Source organism: Trichosurus vulpecula, chromosome 7 (genome assembly GCF_011100635.1).
Source record: "Trichosurus vulpecula isolate mTriVul1 chromosome 7, mTriVul1.pri, whole genome shotgun sequence".
NCBI classification, from domain to species: Eukaryota; Metazoa; Chordata; class Mammalia; order Diprotodontia; family Phalangeridae; genus Trichosurus; species Trichosurus vulpecula.
Genome location: NC_050579.1, coordinates 185,194,021 through 185,218,155, shown reverse-complemented (window position 1 = coordinate 185,218,155; position 24,135 = coordinate 185,194,021). Strand labels below are relative to the sequence as shown.

General features: G+C 37.6%; 1 protein-coding gene across 1 annotated transcript in view; it reads right to left on the bottom strand.

The window, feature by feature from the left end:
* The window catches only part of CNR1 (cannabinoid receptor 1), a 31,952-nt gene extending 8,996 nt beyond the window's left edge, over positions 1-22,956 (bottom strand). The window contains exon 1 of the mRNA XM_036767911.1: positions 22,199-22,956. The gene's annotated coding sequence lies outside the window, so the exon portion shown is untranslated. The remainder of the gene's footprint in view (positions 1-22,198) is intronic.
* Between the last annotated feature and the right edge of the window lie 1,179 nt (positions 22,957-24,135).

The window sequence follows — 24,135 nt, the reverse complement described above, 5'->3', positions numbered from 1 at the left end:
ATAGATCCAGGACAGATAATTTAAAAATTATTGGACTACCTGAAAGCCATGATCAAAAAAAGAGCCTAGATATCATCTTTCAAGAAATTATCAAGGAGAACTGCCCTGATATTCTAGAGCCACAGGGCAAAATAGAAATTGAAAGAATCCATCGATCGCCTGCTCAAATAGATCCCAAAAAGAAATCTCCTAGGAATGTTGTCACCAAATTCCAAAGCTCCCAGATCAAGGAGAAAATACTGCAAGCAGCCGGAAAGAAACAATTTGAGTATTGTGGAAACATAATCAGAATAACCACAGATCTGGCAGCCTCTACATTAAGAGATCGAAGGGCTTGGAATACTATATTCTGGAGGTCAATGGAGCTAGGATTAAAACCTAGAATCACCTACTCAGCAAAACTGAGTATCATGCTCCAAGGCAAAATATGGATTTTCAATAAAATAGAGGACTTTCAAGCATTCTCAGTGAAAAGACCAGAACTGAATAGAAAATTTGACTTTCAAACACAAGAATCAAGAGAAGCATGAAAAGATAATCAAGAAAAATAACAAGAAAAAGAAATTGCAAGGGACTTACTAAAGGTGAACTGTTTTGTTGACATTCCTACATGGAAAGATGACAAGTATGATTCATGAGACCTCAGTATTAGGGTAGCTGAAGGGAATATGCATACATATATGTTTATGTATATATATATATATATATATATATATATATATATATATATATATATATATATATATATATATATATATGGGTGAATGTGTATGTATGTATATATCTATGTATATATATGTATATGGAGAGAGAGAGAGAGGGAAGAGACACAGGGTGAGTTGAAAGATGAAGGGAAGATATCTAAAAGAAATAAAATCAAATTAAGGGATGAGAGAGGAACATACTTAGAGAGGGAGATAAGGAGAGATAGAATGGGGTGGATTATCTCGCATAAAGGTGGCAAGAGGAAGCAGTTCTGTGGGAGAAGGGGAGAGGGCAGGTGAGGGGGGAATGAGTGAACATTGCTCTCATCAGATTTGGCCTAAGGAGGGAATACCATACATACCCAATTGGGAAACTTACCCCACAGGAAAGAAGAGGGAAGAAGATAAAAAACAGGGGGGGGGGGATGATGGAGGGGAGGGTGGATGGGGGTGGAGGTAGTCAAAAACAAACACTTTGGAAAGGGGACAGGGTCAAGGGAGAAAATTTAATAAAAGGGGATGGGTTGGGAAGGAGCAAAATATAGTAAGTCTTTCACAACATGAGTATTGTGGAAGGGTTATACATAATAATACACATGTGGCCTATGTTGAATTGCTTGACTTCTTAGGGAGGGTGGGTGGGAAGGGAAGAGGGGAGAGAATTTGGAACTCAAAGTTTTAAAAACAGATGTTCAAAAACAAAAAAAAATGTTTTTACATGCAACTAGAAAATAAGATACACAGGCAATGGGGTGTAGAAATTTATCTTGCCCTACAAGAAAGGAAGGAAAAAGGGGATGGGAGGAGAGTGGGGTGACAGAGGGGAGGGCTGACTGGGGAACAGGGCAACCAGAATATACACCATCTTGGAGTGGGGGTAGGGTAGTAATGGGGAGAAAATTTGTAATTCAAAGTCTTGTGAAAATCAATGCTGAAAACTAAATATGTTAAATAAATTTTTAAAAATAGCCAAAAAAAAAAAAAAAGAAAAGCAAGTTGGAGAAGTAGAGGAAAAATTAGGAAGAGAAATGAGATGGATGTGAGAAAACCATGAAAAACAAGTCAATGAGTTGCTAAAGGAGACCCAAAAAAATACTGAAAAATACACTGAAGAAAACAACACCTTAAAAAATAGACTAACTCAAATGGCAAAAGAGCTCCAAAAAGCCAATGAGGAGAAGAATGCCTTGAAAGGCAGAATTAGCCAAATGGAAAAGGAGGTCCAACGGACCACTGAAGAAAATACTACCTTAAAAATTAGATTGGAGCAAGTGGAAGCTAGTGACTTTATGAGAAATCAAGATATTATAAAACAGAACCAAAGGAATGAAAAAATGGAAGACAATGTGAAATATCTCATTGGAAAAACCACTGACTTGGAAAATAGATCCAGGACAGATAATTTAAAAAAAAAAGAGCCTAGATATCATCTTTCAAGAAATTATCAAGGAGAACTGCCCTGATATTCTAGAGCCACAAGGCAAAATAGAAATTGAAAGAATCCACTGATTGCCTCCTCAAATAGATCCCAAAAAGAAATCTCCTAGGAATATTGTCACCAAATTCCAGAGCTCCCAGATCAAGGAGAAAATATCGTAAGCAGCCAGAAAGAAACAATTTGAGTATTGTGGAAACACAATCACAATAACCCAAGATCTGGCAACTTCTACATTAAGAGATTGAAGGGCTTGGAATACTATATTCTGGAGGTCAATGGAGCTAGGATTAAAACCTAGAATCACCTACCCAGCAAAACTGAGTATCATGCGCCAAGGCAAAATATGGATTTTCAATAAAATAGAGAACTTTCAAGCTTTCTCAATTGAAAAGACCAGAGCTGAATAGAAAATTTGACTTTCAAACACAAGAATCAAGAGAAGCATGAAAAGGTAAACAAGAAAGAGAAATCATAAGGGACTTACTAAAGTTGAACTGTTTTGTTTACACTCCTACATAGAAAAATGATGTGTATGATTCATGAGACCTCAATATCATAGTACTTGAAAGGAATATGCATACATATATATATATGTTTATGTATATATATATATATAAGTGAATGTGCATGTATGTATATATGTGTGTGTATGTGTATGTGTATACACACACACACACACACACACACACACAGAGAGCAGACACAGGGTGAGTTGAAGATGAAGGGAAGATATCTAAAAGAAATAAAATCAAATTAAGGGATGAGAGAGGAATATATTGAGAGAGGGAGATAGGGAGAGATAGAATGGGGTGGATTATCTCGCATAAAGGTGGCAAGAGGAAGCAGTTCTGTGGGAGGAGGGGAGAGGGCAGGTGAGGGGGGAATGAGTGAATCTTGCTCTCATCAAATTTGGCCTGAGGAGGGAATACCATATATACTCAATTGGGTATCTTACCCCACAGGAAAGAAGAGGGAAGAAGATAAAAAAAAAAGGAGGGGATGATGGAGGGGAGGGCAAATGGGGGTGGAGGTAATCAAAAACAAACACTTTGGAAAGGGGACAGGGTCAAGGGAGAAAATTCAATAAAGGGGTTGGGAAGGAGCAAAATATAGTAAGTCTCTCACAACATGAGTATTGTGGAAGGGTTATACATAATAATACACATGTGGCCTATGTTGAATTGCTTGACTTCTTAGGGAGGGTAGGTGAGAAGGGAAGAGGGGAGAGAATTTGGAACTCAAAGTTTTAAAAACAGATGTTCAAAAACAAAAAAAAAGTTTTTGCACGCAACTAGAAAATAAGATACACAGGCAATGGGGTGTAGAAATTTATCTTGCCCTACAAGAAAGGAAGGGAAAAGGGGATGGGAGGGGAGTGGGGTGACAGAAGGGAGGGCTGACTGGGGAACAGGGCAACCAAAATATACGTCATCTTGGAGTGGGGGGAGGGTAGAAATGGTGAGAAATTTTTAATTCAAACTCTTGTGAAAATCAATGCTGAAAACTAAATATGTTAAATAAATAAATTTAATAAAGTAAAAAACCATTATGCTGACTCTCTACATGTTATGAGGGACAAAATAAAATGAATGGATTTTTCTCATTTACAATGAACTTACAATCCAACTGGGGAGATGATTCAGTATAGTAAGCATTTATTAAGAACCCGATTTGGGCCTGGCACTGTGCTAGGCATTAGTGATACAAGACAACAATGAAACAGCTCCTGCTCAAAGATTTTCTCCACGATCTAGCAACTAACTATGATTCTAATTTTTTCTAATACTGCTTCCTTTTTGTGAACCCTCTACTACATTTAGACTTGTCTACTCAAGAAAAAATATGATAGAGCAGAAGGAATGCTGACTTAACTTAACACTTGAGTTCAATGCCTACCTCGAACACTTATTGGCTATGTGACTGCCACTTATCGTTTCTAAGTTTCAGTTTCGTCATCGGAAAAACTAGAACAAAACACTTGTAGTACCTACTTCATAGGGTTATAGAGAAGATGAAATGTTTTATAACCTTAGTTTTATAAACTTATAAAGCTATTATTATTTACATACACTTCCCTTCTCCTCCCCATCTGTCTTATGCCTCTTCATTTTTGCCTTTGTCTTCCTCCCTGAAAAATCATTTCCATTTCCTGTACCTACTTCTTATCCATCCTACAAGGCCCAGCTCAAACATCATCATGTGGTCCCTAACCACAGCTGGTGCCATTTTCCTCCTCTGTATTTCAACAGCACTTCTTCTGCATGATACTTCTCTTCTCAAAATTTGCTTTGCCTTTTCAGTTTTCTCAAAGTATATTCACCTTGTCTTCCTAACTAGATCACAAACTTCTCCAGAGCAGGAGCCATCTTTTATATCTCTTTGTGTACCCCCACAGTGCCATGGTGCATGTGGTAGGTTGACAAGTACCACAGCATACCCAAAGATCTCTAACAAAGATCATTCAACCATCTTATCTTTCAGGTAAGTCTTCCATGCATGAAGATGGATGCCTCTTTCAGGTATTTGGCCAATATTAGCCTTAAAGAGGATTGTCTGCTCAAATAACATTTCTACCTCTAACCAGGAAAATTTTTTCTTTAGTTCACACAACTCACCAAGGGTGAGGCATCAGATCTGGGTTGGGTGGGGCAAACCTGTAATACTTGCTCTTGGGAAGGCTGAGGCTAGTGGACCACTTTGGCTTGGGGGTTTTGAGCTTCAGTAGGGTTTTTGGAAGCTCATCAGGTCTCAGCACTAGGTAGAGCACCAGAATGATGAACCCCTGGATGTGGTGGTCCACCGGGCTGCCTGAGGTGGAACAAAGTGGCCCAGGTCAGAAATTGAGCAGACCAAAGCATCTGGGCTGATCAACTTTGCACTTTTAGCCTGGGCAGGTGGGAAGATCTAGTCTAAACAACAACAACAAAGTATGATTCCAGTAATATAAATTTTAGATGAGGAGGTTCTACAGCTTCAAAGATGTTTGAGCAAAGAAAGAATATAAGAGACAAAAATTCTCTGATGCCAAAGGTTTTTATCCATAGGATTCAATTTGGTTCCTGCACATGGGACCAAAATTCCAATTTAAACGCAACCACATACTCACATTAAAGCCAACTTTACAACTCTTCAGTTGTTGCCTGCTATACAATTAGTCATCACCCAATATAAGATAGGGTTGGGGGATGGAAGTAAAATAATATAATTTTCATGCTATTTGAGTATTCTAGTAATTTTAAAATGCCACTGTTCATATGCTGTGGTACCAACAAAGTTAATGGGATCATGACAGACAAATCGCTTGCTGCATTTCAATAATTCTTCCTTCTATTTCTACATTTGGATTATTACAGTAATTTCCACCTTATTGTTTTTGCATTGAGAGATTTCTTTGAGAGTACTTGGGAGTTCATTAGTAATATAGTTTAGGCTTTGGGGGATGCGGCTGACATTAATTTTGTTTGTGTTTGCTACTGGGAAAATCATAATTGGAAATCTCTGGCAAAATGTGTGGCTGCACCTATTAAATTGGCAGTTGATTTTTATTAAAGTTGCAGTAAAACAGTGACTCAACAACATCTAAATGGGTTTTACTAGAATTTTTCTTGTTTTAATATAGACAGTATATTGGGTCCATTTGAGCTATATATGGTACCTACCATGCCACCCACATACTATCTATTGGGTTGTATTGGCAAAATGCATTAATTTCTGGGTAACTGCCTCTCCACACCTCCACACTGCTCCCCTCAAAAATTGTCAGCATATAGTATTGTCAAAGGCATTTCAAGACTGCAGTATCAGTTTTTAAAATTGAGTTTCTACCCATAATTTTATCAATTTTCTACAGTATTTAAAATCATTATTCTGACAGCTAGGCAATATTAGGCATGCAATAAAACATACTTTAATTGGGGCCATGGTTTATTTGCTAGTATAACTGAATGGCAAGTGATTTGTTTTAGCTTTCATGTTCTCATTCCTGAGATGAATTTCTTTATGCCAGCTAAATCTTCACCCGAATCACAGATTTCACTGGGGTGGCTGTTTTGAGAACTAGACTGCTTCTAGTATTTTTTTCTTTTAGAAAAGATGCGTAGTTGATATCTGTATTAAATTAGGTTAGCTGCCGTCTTTACTTCATGTAGTATACTTTCTAATTTTGTCATATGGAAAACTGACAGATGGAACAATGGGATCCTCTGTAGTGGGACCTTGGGTCCACAAACCCCTAAGGGACCCACCAATAAATTTCAGGGAGTCCATTAACTTGGATAGGAAAACATTTTCACTAATCTCTAACTAAAATTTCCTATTTCCTTTAATGATGATTTAAAACAAAAACATTATTCTGTGAAGGAGTCCATAGGCCTCACCACACTGCCAGCGGGGCCCATGACACAAAAGATGAAGAACCCTGTGTCCTGTAGGTAATTCTGTCCACATTGACATTGAATTTTTAGGGTTTATTTTAATCCATCCTCGTATCACTTCAAAATAGGGAAGAACCAACATGGGAAAGTTCTGATTCTTACCAAAAAAGAGAACACTGGTCGATGGGATGGAAATGATGGGAACCTTGGGAGGAAGTTGCCATTCAATTTTAGAGTGTGTAATGGAGTGGATAAAAGCTGAGAATAGTCTGACATGAGCCCTAAATTGTAGGAAAGTAGATTTCAAAGCAAAAGTAGGGTGCCACAGATTAAAATTCTATTAGAAAAGTCAGCCCACAGGAGATAGAAATTTCTCAGGAATGGAATTCTAAAAAATATAAAAATAATCAGTTCCCACAAAGGTTAAATAAAGGAATTTAAGATGCTAATGTGGTTGCACAGTGAACTCAAAACCTGACTTTCTAAAAAAATGCCCAATATTTACTAAGATATGTAGTGAAGATGGGAGCTAGGACAGATAACACAGGCTATGTACAGAAGTATGACACAGTCCTGTAGTAAGTTTCAGAAGTGCTAAAGCTCAAAATTATTTCAGAGACCAGCAAGGAAAATGAAAAATATTTTTAAATGAAGGGTTTCTTAAGCTATATTGGGATAAAAGGGATCAAAGATGAGAAAGGACTTTTTCTTTGGTATGGATGCGACTAATGACAGATTGGTGCTCCAATTTGCTCCTGTTTGATTTTTCAAGAATTTTTGGAAAATATAAAACAAAAAAGGCATATAGGGAGTTGATACCCAATAAGAAGATCATAAGAAAGCAACCCATTGCCTTGATGAGTTCAAGGAATCTGACCCAGATGAACTACATTGTAGGGTATTGAAAATAGATTGTTTAGCCATTGCCAGTGATCTTCGAAAGACTATGAAGAACAGGAGAGGTACCACAGAGTTAGAGAAAAAATATCCCAATTTTCAAAAAAGAAAAGAGAATGAAGTTAGTAAACTATAATCTCAGTGCCTTGACTTTAATTCCTAGAAAAATTCTAGACCAGAGGTTCTTACCCTGTTTTGTGTCATTAGATATCCTTGGGCATTCTGATTCAAGCCTATGGCCCTGTTCTCAAAATAATAATTTTAAATACATAAAATAAAATACAAAGGCTTTTCAAGGTAATCAATTATACTGGAATAATGCTATTAAATATTTTTCAAAACAAATTCAGGACCTTATATTAAGAAGCACTGTCATACAATGCATTATTAAAGGCATCGTTAGCAAACATTGAAAAAAAGGAAATGGGGATTATAATGATTCAGTATGTCTTCATCAAGAATAATAGGTCTTGCCAGACTAATCTCAATTACTTGTTTGTTTTTTTGACAGGGATATCCAACTTGTTTCAAAGGAAGGCCATAGATATGGTTTACCTACATTTTAGTAAAGTGTATGGTAAAGTCTCTCACTCTATTCTTACAAGCAAGAAGACGCAATGTAGTCTAGAAGAGAGTACAATTGGATAGATTTGGAGCAGGTCAAATGACTGGATCCAAATAGAAGTTAATGGCATGGTGTTAGCTTGGAAGATCTTCAGTATAGTAATTTAGCCATCCTTGCTTGTCTCTATATTATTTAATATTTTTAATATTGATAAAGGCACAGAGAAAAGCAGGGTGGTACAGTGGGAAAGGGCTCTGGATTTGAAGTCATAAGCCCTGGATCAAAACCCTACCCTTGTCACTTAATACCTTGTGACCTTGGGCAAGCCATTTAACCTGGCTTTGCCTCAGTTTCCTCATTTGTAAAATGAGGGGTCTGGACAAATGTCTAGTGTTTCTATTGTGTCTTCCAGCTCTAAGTCTCTTATCCTATTGTGCTATAATAAATGCCATGCTTATTAAATTTTCAGACGAAGCAAATTTGGGAGGGAGAGTGAACATGCTGTATAACACATTCCAAAAAAGTCTTGAAAGGCTAAAAAGTTAAGTGAAATTGGATAAGATGAATTTTAATAGGGAGGAATATAAAGTCTTACTTGGGTTTAAAGGATTACTTCACAGGTATAAGATGGAGGGGATGTTGCTTACTAGCATTTTGTCTGAAAAAGTCATGGAGGTTTTAGTGAGCCCAAAGCTTATGCAATCTTAGCCTGAATTAAGAGAAGCATGATGTCCAAGACTACAGAGGTGATAGGTGTGCAGTATTCTGCCCTGGTCAGATGAAACCATGAGTACTGCATGCTCTCTTCTGAGCACTACATTGTAGGAAAGATATTGATTAGCTGGAGCATGCTCAGAGAGAGGTGTGAACAACCAGGATGGTGCTGTCTCAAGTTCATGCTAGATAAGGATCAACTGGAGGAAGTGGATAGAATTAGCCTGCAGAAGAGATTGGGGGGACATTTGAAAGACTGTCATACAAAAGAAGGATTAGACTTTGGTTTTGTTTGTTTTGGGTTTTTTTGAGCATTGCAGTATAATTAAAAGCAATGGGTAGATGTCGAAAAGAGGTTCATTTATGTTTGATGTTAGGAAAAACTTCCTGTAAATTAGAGCTATCCAAAAAATGGAATGGAAGTCTTCAAAAACCAGTATGGATAATCAGAAATTGGATGGATTACATGGCCTGGGAGGTACATTCCAACTTTAAGAAACTGTGATTCTTTATTCACCCTCCACTAAACTTTGTGAGTTCAGAAACACTGGGGAAACATTTTTTATCTTGCCTAAACTGAGAAATCAGATGATCACTGAACTAGTAGTTAAGAGACGTGAGATACACATCCAGCTTGGCTGCTAACTATGTGGCCTTGGGGAAAGGGTTGGATGAGATGACTCCTGAAGTTCCTTTTTGCTTTAACATTTGAGGATTCTATAGCACCAAAATAGAAAAGGTTCTGGTCCTATGCTAAACTTATTTTCCCCTGCTCAATGCTTCTTTATTATTTTAAATAGACTTATAAAAGGCTTAAAATGATGAGATATCTAATGGATATACTTATTAAATGAATTAGTTCCTTAATTTTAGAGTCCAAATTCCTTCTAATTCAATATTGCAAAAATCTCTTGCCAATACATGTCCCCCAGTTAATAAGGAACAGCTATTTTAAATGGATTATATCCAAATCAGCGTCTCAATAGATATAGTAGACCTTTTTCTCCCTTGGGCAAAATTCATCACATCAAAGACATGTATTTATTACTATTGGGATGGCACAAGTCAACAACTAAAATTTGTTAGAGAATTGTGCACATTCAATGTGGTTTAATAATTCCATGTAATGATTAATCAAGTAACTTGATTAGATTGTTTCCTTTTCCTCCAGAGCCAGAGTAAAATGGAAAATTAAGTTAATTATTCAGATATTTCAGATAAAGTATGTAATCACTTAACTTGAATCATTACTAACATCTTTTCCAATATTCGAAAGAAATTTATTATGCTGGGCATAGTCTGTTGACTCCCTAGCCTTTAGCTCTCTATAAACATTTCATTGGTAGAATGAAAGTGATAACTATATCCTCTAGAAACAACATAAAACCAACCATTGGAGACTCTTCATGGAGATGTGGAAACCACTAATATATATAAATATATATCTATAGACACATACATATATATTTTACTAAGGATAAAATTCAGTCCTTTAAGACACAACTATATAAATACAAATCAAGGCTCCTAGAAAGCTATTTTTCAATTTTACTTTAATTTGAAGGTCCAACCACTTTGTTCTTAATGCTGTCCAAATGAACTCATGAAACTCAATACATAAACATGTTTTTTAAAACACTTAGACAAACATTCCAATTTAGAAAATGTCACTAAAAACCCCTAGATCTTTTACACAATTAAGATGACAGTGAATCATCCTTATAAATTGCATAAAAACCATCCTTTACTTATTTCTGTCTTTACATTCAATGTTTCATAATAAATAATATGTGAATAAAATATTAATGCTGTGAAAATACATCTTCACTTTATCCTTTGCAAGGGAAAGTAATCGAATGTTACTGATATAACATATTTTTAGAACAAAAAAACAGAAAGGGTTTCAACTTAATAGAGACAATGGCTCACATACAAAAATATTCGTGGATACTAGACTTCTTAAGATGAGATTTGGTTATTAGAAGTAAGATATATAAATTCTTTTCTAATGGCTGGAGCACATAAAACAAATATATTCTCTTATGACAGTTTTGACTTCTCAGCATTCAATAATAAAGATTTAAAGTAAAAATTTTAAATTTGCTACATGCCATCCCACTTGCCAAAAACATATTTTTACTTCCTTTCTTTTTGATGAATTAGCAAAAAGACACTTACTATGAGGTCCTAGGAGAGACCCAACATTTAAATAAAGCCAAGCTTTTGAGAAAGTCTTGCTTCTCAGGCTTCAGGAAATAATTTTGGAGTACGATTTGTGTGATTCAAAACATGGATTAAAAAGAAAGAGTTTCTGATTCTTGAATTATCTCACTAAAAATGGTTGATTTCCCACTACCAACAAATCACTAAGTACCTGGAGGGTTCAGGAACCATTTCCTTAAGATATCCTGCTTTTCAATTCTAGGCAAGAGAGGCAGAATTGGATGGGGAATGGGGAATCATAGCACTTGAGGCCTCTTCCCTTTTATCCCCACCCCCAACCCCATGCATTAGTCCAAAGGCAAGCCTCACAGAATGCTAGAAGGACATGCACCAGGAAAATGGTGCTTGTCTACATATTACAATAGACTCAGAATTAGAGATAACTTCATAATTTGGAAGTTCTAACCCTAGGTTGCCAACTGATTTATTATATGACCCTTGGTCTACAACCTTTCCACTTTGTTGCATTGCCTACCAAAAATCAAAACTAATTAAACCTGACCACTTCATCAACAGTTTGTAATAAAGAGGAAAAGTGGAGGGTGGGGGCAGTTTCTTACATTGTGAGAAACACCATTTAGTGGTTTGTTTTAGTGATGTTTCTGAAAATTGCAATAAAATATAACTAGGGACAACTCCCTTTTTGGCTTAGAAGTCTTCTCAAGGTAAGGGTTGAAGTAGATCACAGGTAGCATGTAGAAGTTTAAAAGAGACTTCTAAAAATAAAGAAATTTAATTTAGCTTAAAATCAATGTTAGCTTCACTCTTCTAGGAAAGGCATTACTCCCAGTGAGTAGAGGGGAAAGAAAAGTTTCTCCCTTTATTCTTCCCTGGAATCAGACTACAATCTAGAGTGAGCTTCCATCATATTGCCATCATTGTCAATGAATTCACGGCTATGACAAAATTATACTGTGTATACCCATTTACTACAGTAACGTAACTACTGGCTATGGTCCTTAATGTTTTCTAGTCCATGACCTTTTATGTGGTATGTGGCCCAACAGACATATTTGTACAGTGGTATCACTTTCCCTGGGAAGATAAGGAAGTGTGTTCTATCTGTCCTTTCCCTACTTTAGTCCCATTGCTTGGATTGATCAAACAAACCTAGTTATTAAAGTATTCAACAATAACAAGACTTATAATAATGAAATATTGATGGGTTGTCTATATCTGAAGATGGTGCCTCTTATCAATCTATCCATGGAAGCCTTCTCCCTCTTAGCTGTGGCTCATGTTGTGCTGAGTCACCATCCCTTGGGACCCAGGATTGCATATGCAAGACAGATGACTGGAACAAGATGTTTACGCTCATTGATAGCTTTCCTCCTCCAAAGCTAATGGTGTTGAATGGGAATCAAACCCAAAACAGCCTCATCCATACCATGACCCAACCAAAATAGGTAAGTCATCTGACTATGAAGTGATTTCGTGGAAAGAATCAATGTTGTCAATCGCAGAAATTTTTCCTTACTGTAAAAAACTAAAATACCTGCAAGCAGTGTCTATGAACTATCATCAGGTAAATATTTTTTATTCCAATCTTTGCCTACCTTATACACAAATGGTTTATTAAATAGATTTTTATACCACTTCTAGGGCTGTATCCTAAAGAGATCACACAATGGGGAAAGGGACCCATACGTACAAAAATATTTATAGCAGCTCCTTTTGTGGTAGCAAATAAATGGAAATCAAGGGGATGCCCATCAATTGGGGAATGGCTGAACAAGTTGTGGTATATGAATGTAATGGAATACTATTCTGCTATAAGAAATGGGGAAGATACAGACTTCATAGTAACCTGGAAAGAACTACATGACATGATGCCAAGTGAGAGGAGCAAAACCAGGAGAACATTGTACACATAGACATTGATTCTGTGATCACTAACTTTGACAGACTTGGCTTCTCAGCAATACAAAGTTCAAAGACAGCCCCAAAGGTCTCATGATAGAAAGAGCTAGCTACATCCAGATAAAGAACTATGGAGTCTGAATGTGGATTGAAGGAAACGATCTGCTCTCTTTTTTTTCCTATATCTTTTTTTTTTGGTTTTGTTTCTTTTTCTCATGATTCACTCCATTGATCATGGTTCTTCTCTACGACTTGACTATTGTATAAATATGTTTAATGCGAAGGTATATGTAGAACATGCATTGGATTCCTTGCCATCTTGGGGGGAGGTTGGAGGGGAAATGGGAGGGAGGGGAAGAAAATTTAGAACTCAAAAACCTGTGGAATAAGTGTTGTAAACTAAAAATAAAAAAAAAATTTAAAAAGAGATATTTATTCACATATGTTTATACAGATTGCATACATATCTATGTATCTATATATATTGCTATGTGTATATAATATGTATATATACATACACATGTGTATGTCTCATTAAAAGTTACAAGGACAATAGCTGGCACTGATATAGGGGCTCATATTGTCTAAGGCATACTTAGAACCTTAATTACATATTCCTGAACTTTAACTTTTAAGTTAATGCACAGTCAATCAATTCTTTTTTTTTTTTTTACAAAAATGCCTGTTCGTCTTTATCAATCTTTCCCAAATTAGTTTCTCTATACGCAAGGGACTTTCCACAACTGCCATAGAAGTTGTGTTAAATGCCAACCACTAGATGGAGGGGCATTTACAGAGTGGCATTTACAAACCCTCAGTGGCCAATTTGGTTTTTGTTCAGTGGCCATGGGTTTTGTTCTATGTGGATGAGCAATTTATCTTCCTGCTGCAATGTTTTATGCATTTTACGAATGAATTAATTGAAAGCTCAATGAGAAAATGTTATTTGGGGGGAAATGGGCAATTGTTACTGTTGCCTATAAAATAACAAATCTAATTGCCTTTTCATAGGCATAATGGTATGTGGAATCTAATGTACTGATAAGCAAAATAAATTGGGAATATTTGGAATTTGGAATCAAGAAAATAAATGAAAGTAAAAAAATTGTTTCTTCCTCTGAAAGCCAAAGATATACCTATGCCAAAAGATGTTAAGAGCAGGATGGGAAGAATGTCTCTGAGGCCAAAATTAATTGCAAGAATAACTACATCGCTCTTTCTAGGAGACACTTGGGTTTTCATTCTTTAGAGCTTGAAAAAATCATGAAAGTCACAACATGGGTAATTTTTATTTCTTCATGCTATTACATATATAGTTAAACCATCAGTCATAGCTTGAAAAGGCACATAGAATTCTCAATCAGCATATACCTAATTAAGTTTGTAATGGTTAAACTGACCACTGAAACCTCAAAAATATGTTCAGATTTGGCCTAAATTTTTGAATTGGGATTAATCATCCTTGATTTACCTCAATACACTCTCTGTTGTCAATAGCATTTCAAAAATTAAAGCTGTTTGTTTCTTCTAGCCTGGTAAAAAGTGTTGAAGGGAAGAACTCTGCAACATCTACAGGTAATTCAGTGTAGGGGGAAAAGAGAGGGGGGAAGCGGAGAGAGAGGGAAAGAGGGAGAGGGAGAGGGAAGAGACAGAGAGAGGGAGAGGGAAGAGACAGAGAGGGAGAGAGGAAGGGAGAGAGAGGGGGAGGGAGAAGAGAGAGAGAGAGAGAGAGAGAGAGAGAGAGAGAGAGAGAGAGAGAGAGAGAGAGAGAGTGTGAGAGAGAGGGAGGGAGGGAGAGGGAGGGAGGGAGAGAGAGGAAGGGAGGGAGAAAGAGAGAGAGAGAGAGAGAGAGAGAGAGAGAGAGAGAGGAGAGAGAGAGAGAGAGAGAGAGAGAGAGAGAGGGAGAGGGGAGGGAGGGAGAGGGAGGGAGAGGGAGGGACAGATGGACAGACAGGGGGAGCTACTACATAGCGAATGACAACATAAATAGCACAGTAGAAAGAGATAGATGAGATGAGTTCAATGTACTTCAGCTATACAGTGTTGAATTTAAAAAGTAAGCATGAAACATAAGATCTCTATTTAGTGCTGGCATAAGCTCAGAGGCTATCTAGCCTTATCTCTTGGTTTTACAGATGATCATATGATTACAGATTTAGAGATGGAAGGGCCTGGAGGTCATTAAGTCAAGCCCCCTCATTTATTGATGAGAAAACTGAGGCTCAGGGCATTTAAGTGACTTGTTTGAGGTTATATAATACTAAGTGCCTTGGGTGGATTTATGCCCAAGTTCTGAATCCAGTTTCATTGTTCTTTCTATATAATATACTGCCTTTTCATACAAATCAAAATCTTAGACAAGGTCAGGAAGCAATTCTTCCTATAACACTGCTTTATACAACTCAAACTCTGAAATGAATTGTTCATGGAAACTTTGAAAGGGTTCAGAAAAGAGTCTCGATTTTCAAAATAAAATGATCACTAGGTAGTTAAAAGGACTGATATTATTCAGTCTTAAGTAAGGAAACGCCAGAGAATAACTTAATAGTAGTCTTCTTAAGCATAAAAGATGTTATTGTACAGATGGTCACTGGCTGTAAAAGGCAGAAGAAATGAGATGAAGCTATGAGAATACTGCAAGTCAGAATTAAAGGAAGACTTCCCTGGTAGTGCAGGTTTTTGAAACATTGGAATGGGTTGCTAAGGGAATCTGCTTATTTTAGAATGTCCTTTCCTAGAGATCTTTTTTAAAAAATTAGAAAAATTCTTATCTAATTGGAATAGCATTGGGGTAGTTTTATCTAGGGGTAAGGGTAAAAGATGTTCTCTGAAGGTTGTTCTGGTCTTTTAATTCTTTATGTTTCTAGACGTATCCAGGAAGGATACTATCATATATTTAGTCCAGAAAATGAAAGTGGCTTTGAGCACTATGAGTACATCTAGTATACAATTGGCTACAAAATACATTGAAACAATTAATAGCTCCCCACAGCAAAGTTTTCTTAATTCTATTTGTAAAATCTATCCAATTTTTTTGCATGTATGATTCTGCCAAAACATATGTTTACTGTCAATAACTTTGCTTAGGAGCTCCTGCTTATCTGTTTTAAAAAAGCAAAGGTGGAAAAAAAAGGAAAAGTAATTACAGTTCACCTTTTCATATTATAAAATGCACAATTTTCAAAGCTCTGACTAAAAGCTGCAATGCAGGATATAGAGTTAGGGCTATATAGTCAAAGTGAAATGGAGGACTTTGTGATTACCCAAATAATTCAGGCCCATAGCCAATGGTTTTGCTTGAATTACTCAGTTAATTATGCAACTCTTAGTACTCTATAAAGAGGGCCAGTTCATTTGTAAAAATTGACCCTAAAAGTTGGCAATATATGAGTAGGGGCTCAAAGTTTAGGCACTGTAACTCCTTCAGAAAGGATTTATTCAATAAATCAGATAATTAGGCAATCATTAACATCTTTATTAATGAATTAAGATACAGCTAATATATCTGTATATTAGATAATATACTGTATATAGATAACATGCAAGTACTTAGGTAAAGAGGATTCAAGTAAGATAATATAAGTCTATGTAATGTTTCTATGTAAGCCATATGAAGTGAAAATAGCCTTTTCAGAAGTGACCAATAATTTTTTTCTATAACCAAGTTCCTTTGTTTGCAAAAATATTTTTTGACAAATATTTGCCTACATAAACTGGGTAATTATGTAGCTTTTTTGTTTTGTTTTCATATGCTCTCTGTTCACCTTAACTGGTACTAATTCTGAAGGCAAAAATTTTCCAGTGCCCTAAAGAGATAAGATTGACAGATTTTGAAATTTTGGTTCACTTATACCCGAGTGAATGAAACACCTAAGAGCCCAGTAAGGACCAAATCAAGCTAACTTTTAAATGGTAAATAGTTTAAGAAAAAGAATAGTGTGACAGTGGGTTCATAGTGATACTGACTTTCCATACATTGGAAATTTTCTCTTATTTTTTCAGCCTCTTTCCCTATCAAAGTTCACCTCAGAGCATCACTTAATGTATGTGTCTAGAGACAAGAGGTTTAGTCAAAGTACTAGAATATACCACTGATTTAAATGCACCTCCCTCCCTGTTGGCACTCTCAGCAGAAACCAAATCCTCTTTAATTATACTTCCATTTTAGTAAACAGTCTAAAATAGAGAAAGGACCAAAAGAAATGGTGGAGAGGTGACAATGGAGGTCTCCCATATGTGTTCCTGGGTTCTAAAACAAGTAAGGAAACTAACTTCCTCATTATATTAGCATTTTAATGCCATTTAGATACTCTACTGACATACATAAACAACTTGTTAAAAGTATTTGCCAGTATATTAAGCCACCACACCAGATTGCCTGGCAAGGGTACACATCTTTGAAATATGCCTCTGCTTTTCTTTAAAAAGGAATTGCATAGAATTTGTAAGAATGGTAGAAAAACAAACTATAATATATGCCTACTTTAAAAACCCATGCTACACTCTTTCTACTGCCATAAAACACATAATATAATTCAAGGTTATGCTAATAAATAATTAACTAAGCTGAAAGATCACCAATATTTTTTATCCAACCAACCTCCTAACATCCTAATTCTAAATGAACAATATGGAGGGTGGGGGAATTGACAAAAGAATACTAAAATAGGGATATTGACCTCAGAAAAGTTACTTACCACCTATCTTGGGGGGGCGAGGGAAAGAGGGGAACAAACCAACTAAAGCCTACTTTGTTTCCTTTTTTTGCAATTATCAAACTCCAATTCCATTTATGATCTAACTTAATTGGGATTCAAAAGCTACTTACTACACTAGTACCTTCTAAATGGAGAAAGTTAGCTATAAATGATGACTATTTATATCAACCACATTTCACATATTTAAAAAAAGAATAACAAAAAATAAAACAAAACACCCCCCCCAACCATCTTGGGGAGCTTTCCTAAAGTGCAGGTGTGAAAATTACTCCAGCTGGGTCTGAAATAGAATTCATAGTATTCCCTGAACAACTGCTAAAGCTCAACATTAAAGATTCTCTCAGGTTGGGTGAGTAAACAATGTTTTCCCCACATTTTTTGAAAAGTCTGAACCACAATAAGATAGATTATAATTAATCAAAATCCAATATCTTTAGAGTTGCCTGACATAAAATTAAATAAATGGTACTAGGTGATAATGCATCATTAAGTATTTGGATGTGAAATGCACCAGATGGATGCTTCTACAATGAAGAAATTAATATGAACATTTGCATTAAGGGTATGTTTGCATATCCACATCATCCTTGGAATTTTAATGGAATTGAATAGACGTATTTAATGCTATGCATGCCTATTTAGATGGAAAGTTAACTTTCTTTAAGGCTCTTAAAGAGTCTTTAGACTGAAAACGGAACAACCATTTTAAGGGGGTACTTCTGAACTATCAATACTGAAACAAGTTCTAGATGGAACTTTTTCTATTACAGGATTGTGGACACCAAAATATTAGCCAGAGGCTATGAGGAATCAATAAAAATTTTCTTTTTTATGGATTTGTTTATAGCTATAATTTGCTTATGATCATAATGACATAATTCTATGAGGCATATCATGGTATAAATTATCTATTTTTCTGTGCAATAAACATCTTCAATGTCTCTTCACACCAGGAAAATACTAGTTTCTAAGTAAATCAAAATGACCGGCAAACCTGAAAGAAATAGAGTTGCTGTATTAAGCATTTAACATCAAACTCACAATAGAATGCCATCGCTGTTCATCTTGCAAATTTGTAAGAATATTCTTAGCAAAGGAAGTTTAGAAAGATTTCTACATAAATATGAACAGCTTTGTTATTGAAGGTGGACATCATGCTTTAAACCTTGCATGTCCATCTGCACAGCTGCTTTGAAATTGGACAAATCCCAGTATATGCAGAATATATTTTAAATCAGCCCTTAGTACTCTAATTTTAAAAGATGGCAAGGTTTATTATTATTAATTTGGCCATGACACTCATTTATAGAAAATGTCACATGTATATATGCATGTAGTGGTACAATATAGGCTATGGAATTTATATCCTGTATAATCTGAATAATCTTTATGATTTCTATCAGTTGAGGACATTTCAGAGAAATCTTTATGGATGCACCATTTCATAAGGATAAAGTAGCCTCACCTATGAATATTAGATGTATATATGTATGTATGAATGAGTTAGGTGGAGGCTAAAAACATTATACTGCCACAGAAAGTTAAAAAAACTGGAGTTTCTCAATTTTCTGACATTTTCTACAAGAAATTGATTAGAAAGAACCATAAACCATAAATCAAAGACATGAAGTTAAATTTGTCAGAAGAAAATACCCAGATTACTTGAGATTTTTTTCTTTGCTTTTTAAACTTCTTTACTAATGTTTAATTAATCAGAAGTAAATAAACAGAGCAGGCAGTCTCAAAGAAGATAGATATTTATAGCTAAATTTTAATCACAATTTTCAAGAAATTTTTGATCCATGTTGCATCTGAGTCAAAAGAATAGAGTTAGAAAGAGTAAAAAGCTGTCCCAGTTTCTAATATCATTTGTTTGATTGGAAAATCATGCATATAAAAAACAGAAGAGGCAGACTTACGTTGGTCGAAACATGTCATCCTTTTAGTAGAAAGGGAACGCTCTTGTTCTCTATGCAACTGGGCTAACATAATTACCCTCAAGAATAACAGGCATCAACCCAAAGAACAGGCTTCATCTTACTAACCAAATTCAAGAAGCCATAACCCAATCCTCCTTTCCTTAATCACATATTGTGAGCTATTTTCAAATTCAATTTATTAGTTTTCTTCTGTAGCATTCCTGGATAGCTAATGGAAAATAATTAATTTCTTCATTTTCCAACTTGTTTTCCAGGCAAGACACATTCGTTAGAGGCTTTGTGGATAATATGCTGCAACCATAATTCCATTTCCAAATTGTTAATCTTATAGAGCCAAGTACTTAGAGTCTAATTCCATATGCTAATCTGCAAGGATATTGAGAATATACCTAAATTCCCCCACAGTTATGATGCTAAGGCCAAACCAAAGCAGTTTTTTAAAATGACAAATTAGTGTCATTAAAAAGTTTTCCAGGATTTGTTTCAGTAATTAATAAACTAATATTTCATACCCAGTAGTTATCATCAATCTAATCCTTGGGGCTTTTCTTAAGGAAAGAGAAATGGATATGCCCTCCAAGTAGTTCCTGGCTAAGTAGGCTATCACATGACAAATAATAATTATCTTGGAAGATTTAATTTCCAACAGTTTCATCTGGGTAACATTTAATAATTTCATTATTTTAACAGTTTGAAATGCCAAAAGAACATGCTGATCCTGCAACTAAGCTTGTTAGAGGACAGCCTCACAAGCAACACAGAGAAGAACATATTCCACTGGGAAAAGAATAACAATAAAAGAATAGAAACAACAGCTGGACAATGCAACACACTTCACATTTAAGTTTTCATTTTAACAATTAGAACCTTTAGAATTCCAATCAAACTAGGTACCTTACTCTTTAAAAGCTTATGGATATAACTATGCACAAGAGACTATATATGTATGTACGTATGTATATATATACTGATATTGAGCATTTTGCATATGTACATGTGATCTCTCTTCTGGTACTATATATGTAAAACAGTAAAAAAAATTTTGCCTAACTGGGGCAAAACTATGGACTTCCATTTTCTAGCACCATCTTACTCACACTGATTCTAAGGAAAACAGTGAAATTTCTTTCCCATCATATATTTGATACATACCTTGGTAAAGAGGATTTCTCATGTTGAGTAGGAGATATCTTAGAAACAAAAAGAGGCCTTTTGTAGTAAATTTTGTTAATAGCTTACTTAAAATCAATAAGTTTGTTAAGACTAATGCAGGACCAAGTTTAAATCTCTTGCTCAACTACAATACTATTGTACTTTCAAACATCTGTCTTCAGGCTTATTTTTTAAAATATATATGTGTACACACACATATATATATATATATAATACTTATATACATATAGTAGAAAGGGTGTAGCCATCTTCATATCAATATTTAATCCAAAATAATTTGGTGCCACTTAAAGAAATATAAATGACATTTTGATAAAATTGCTCATGAATGAGTTTTGGGAAAGAGAAAAAGAGGTACTAACAAAAACCTCAGAGAAAAAAATCAATAAGAATGTCTTCCATTGTAAATTACCAGTAGGATGGGATTAGAAAAGCAACACTTTAAATCAGATACAGTCCTTTGGGAACCTAAGAGGCTACTTGCTATGAGCTTCTCAATATACAAGGAAATAGATTAATATTAGTGGTGACATCATTGGTCCTCAATGTGTACTGAGTTTCCCCTAAGAAATTGGCTTTCCCCCCTATTGTTCAAAAGATATTAATTTAGGTGGTAATAAAAAATGAGAAGCAGTTCACAGAGCCAATAAAACTCCTATAACATATTTAAGACCATAAAAACCTGTCCTAATCCCTCATTAGATTAAATGCCTGAGGTGTCTTAATATGCCAACATAGCAACAAAACAACACTATATGGAGAAAAAAAAGACAAAACACGTGCATATGCATGATAAGGAAACTAAAATATTTTATCCCCCCCCAACTATGTCTTAATTTATAAGCTTTTAAGAATAACAATTTTAAGATTAGAATTCATGTATGTTTTAAAATCCCAAATGATCACAGGTTTCCTCACTTTTTCCATGTAGACATCCATTTAGTATGCAATCATTTGTGAAAAGTAAAAAGAATTAAAGGTTCCAACTTAGGACCAAGAAAGAACTTTAAAAAATGTATTAAATACCAGGTTATGAATTAGCCAAATTAGTTCCATCTTTTACTATTTTGGTTTTAGTTCAGTGTTCACATTTGTTTTCTCTCTATCCTCATTTGCATTTTGCTGTCCAGAAAGTTTATTGTTTTCAATGTATTGCTTTTATAAGGCACTTAAGCTCTCACTTTATCTGCGTTCTAGGTTTGGTGCAGAGATCAGTTTGAATTAAAAAGACATGCTTGTTGATGTTTATAGATATTCAATAGCAAATCCAAAAACCCAATTTGCAAACATTTCCTGTTATCCATTTTCTACAACCATATACAGATGCACACGATAGATATTGGTCAGTGCACATTTAATAAAGAAATGAGAAGGGCTCAAGAAACCTTAAGAAGAAAAAAACTGGGGGACCACTGAAAGGAACATTAAGGCAGACTGACAGCTAGATATTTAAATAACCATATGGATGCATGAATTGTACATATACACACGCATACACCGAACAAGAAAAGCACGCACCAGTCGCTTCAGGGCTCAGCCTGGTCAGCACCACAGGGGAGGGAAGCAGAAAAGTATTGCCAGTGGAACTCTTACCCTTCTCATCCCCTGGTCCTCCGCCGGGGATCCGGTACCCTCAGTCCCTCTGGGGCTCTTGACAAATGTTGTGGATGGAGGCTGCTCAGCTAGAATGAAAGATCCCACACTTATTCTATAGACCCTCCCAGGGCAGGGAGCACTGAAGGCGCCCCGCCCCAGGCCAGGGCCAGGGACCAAGGCACTAGGGGAGTGAAGAGGCTAGTAAGCCCAAGAGGAGAGAAGAGGAGAAGAAGGCAGAGAAGAGAGGGAGGCGGTGCCGCTGGGCGTGAGGAAGAGAGAGAGAGGAGGGGTAGGGTGGGCTAAGCTAGGGTGGAGTGGGGTGTGTCCATCAGTCTGTCTGCCTGTCTGTGCAAGCCCCTGCCAGCACTCTTCTTCTCCGCAGTCTCTTCTCCCACTGATCTAACACCCTACTCAAAGAAGCTACTCCCGTCTCAAGCTTTTGCAGGGAAATGGGCAGAGAAGCTGCCCCCTACTGTCGCCCCTTCCCCTCCCCTCCCCTCCCTTTCCCTCCCTCTCTTCTCAGTCCTCCTCCTTCCCCTTCCCCTCCTCCTCTACGGTCTCCAAGCCCCAGGAGGACGCCTGCCTCCTTTCCTCTCCCGGTGTCCCCCAGCCAGCCTGGGCCAGTGCGCCTGGCTTCTGCTGCTCGCCCGATCCCTGTCCCTTGCGCGCTCTCTTTCCCTTTTCTTTCCCTTCCCTCCTTCTCCTCCTGCTCGCTCTCTGTGTCTGTCTCTCTTGCGCTCTCTCTCTCCAGTCCCATTTATGAAGCTCGGGTCCCATCACGTGTTAATGAGCCTTTGTCCTGTCCCTGGCAGCGGCCGCCCAGACACCGCCGCCGCCACGGGAGCTACGAGGGGAGGGACAGGGGAGCGGGGGAGAGGGAGCAAAGAGCAGAGGGGAGGACGAACGGGAGGTGGCTGCAGAGCCTCCAAACTTCGCTCCCACAGCCGCCGCCGCCCCCTGACGCCTCCGGGAGACCTGCTGCTGCAGCAGCACCCACCTGCCCTGGAGCTAAAGATGCTCTGGCTCGACCTCCTCCCCAGCCAGCCCGAGGGCTCCCAGGGGCTTTGACCCCTGTCCGCTCACAAATGTGAGCCAATACTGGGGGGCGTGGGGGAGCGGGGTGCGGGGCATTACCCTGCACTTTCCCAGACCCCCGAGACCATTCTCGATCGCCACCTTGGCCAGATACATCGGTATCACCTTGCTGATGGAGCAGTGGAGCGCTTTACCTCCGGGGACCAGACTGAACTGGGTGGGCTGGGGGAGGCGGAGTGAGGGGAGGAAGGAAAGAAGGAAGAGACTCGCGGAGCCCGGACCACCTCTCCCTACTCAGCGCAGGCCAGCAGCCGAGGAGAAGGCATCCAATGCCTCCGGGTCTCCCCGGGAGGGCCTCGAGGTGCTACCTGGGCTGCTGCTTCGCCACCTGTCCTCCTTCCTCGAGGCACCTGTCTTCTTTCCAGGGCGCCAAAGCTCCTCACTTCCATCTCCCTTCTCCTCCCCTTCTGGTCTCTCCGTCTCTCCTCCTCCATTCCTTCCCTCGCCCGGTGACTTCTCACCCCCATACCTCCTTCTCCCTCCCTCCTTTTTCACTTCGGGGCTCAAGGTCTGGAGCAAATTACTTACAGACTGCCCACCTGGCCAGTGCCAGTCGCAACCACTTTTGATTTGCATCCGCCAGGTGCGGTTGCCAGCATTTTCCTCTGCCTCTCTAAGCCAACCTCCCTCGCCCCACCTCAGGGACTGCACACAACGTCTGCCCCACCACTCTGGCAGGGGGGACTGGCTCCCCTGGATCAGCTGTGTGCTCCGGGGCAGGGGGCTCCCACGGACGACGCCTAGAGATGCGTGTTGCACTCGGAGGTGGCGGCAAGAATTAGGGGACATGCTCGTTAATTGGTTACAATATCAACCGCCGTCTGCCTCCCATGTGGACG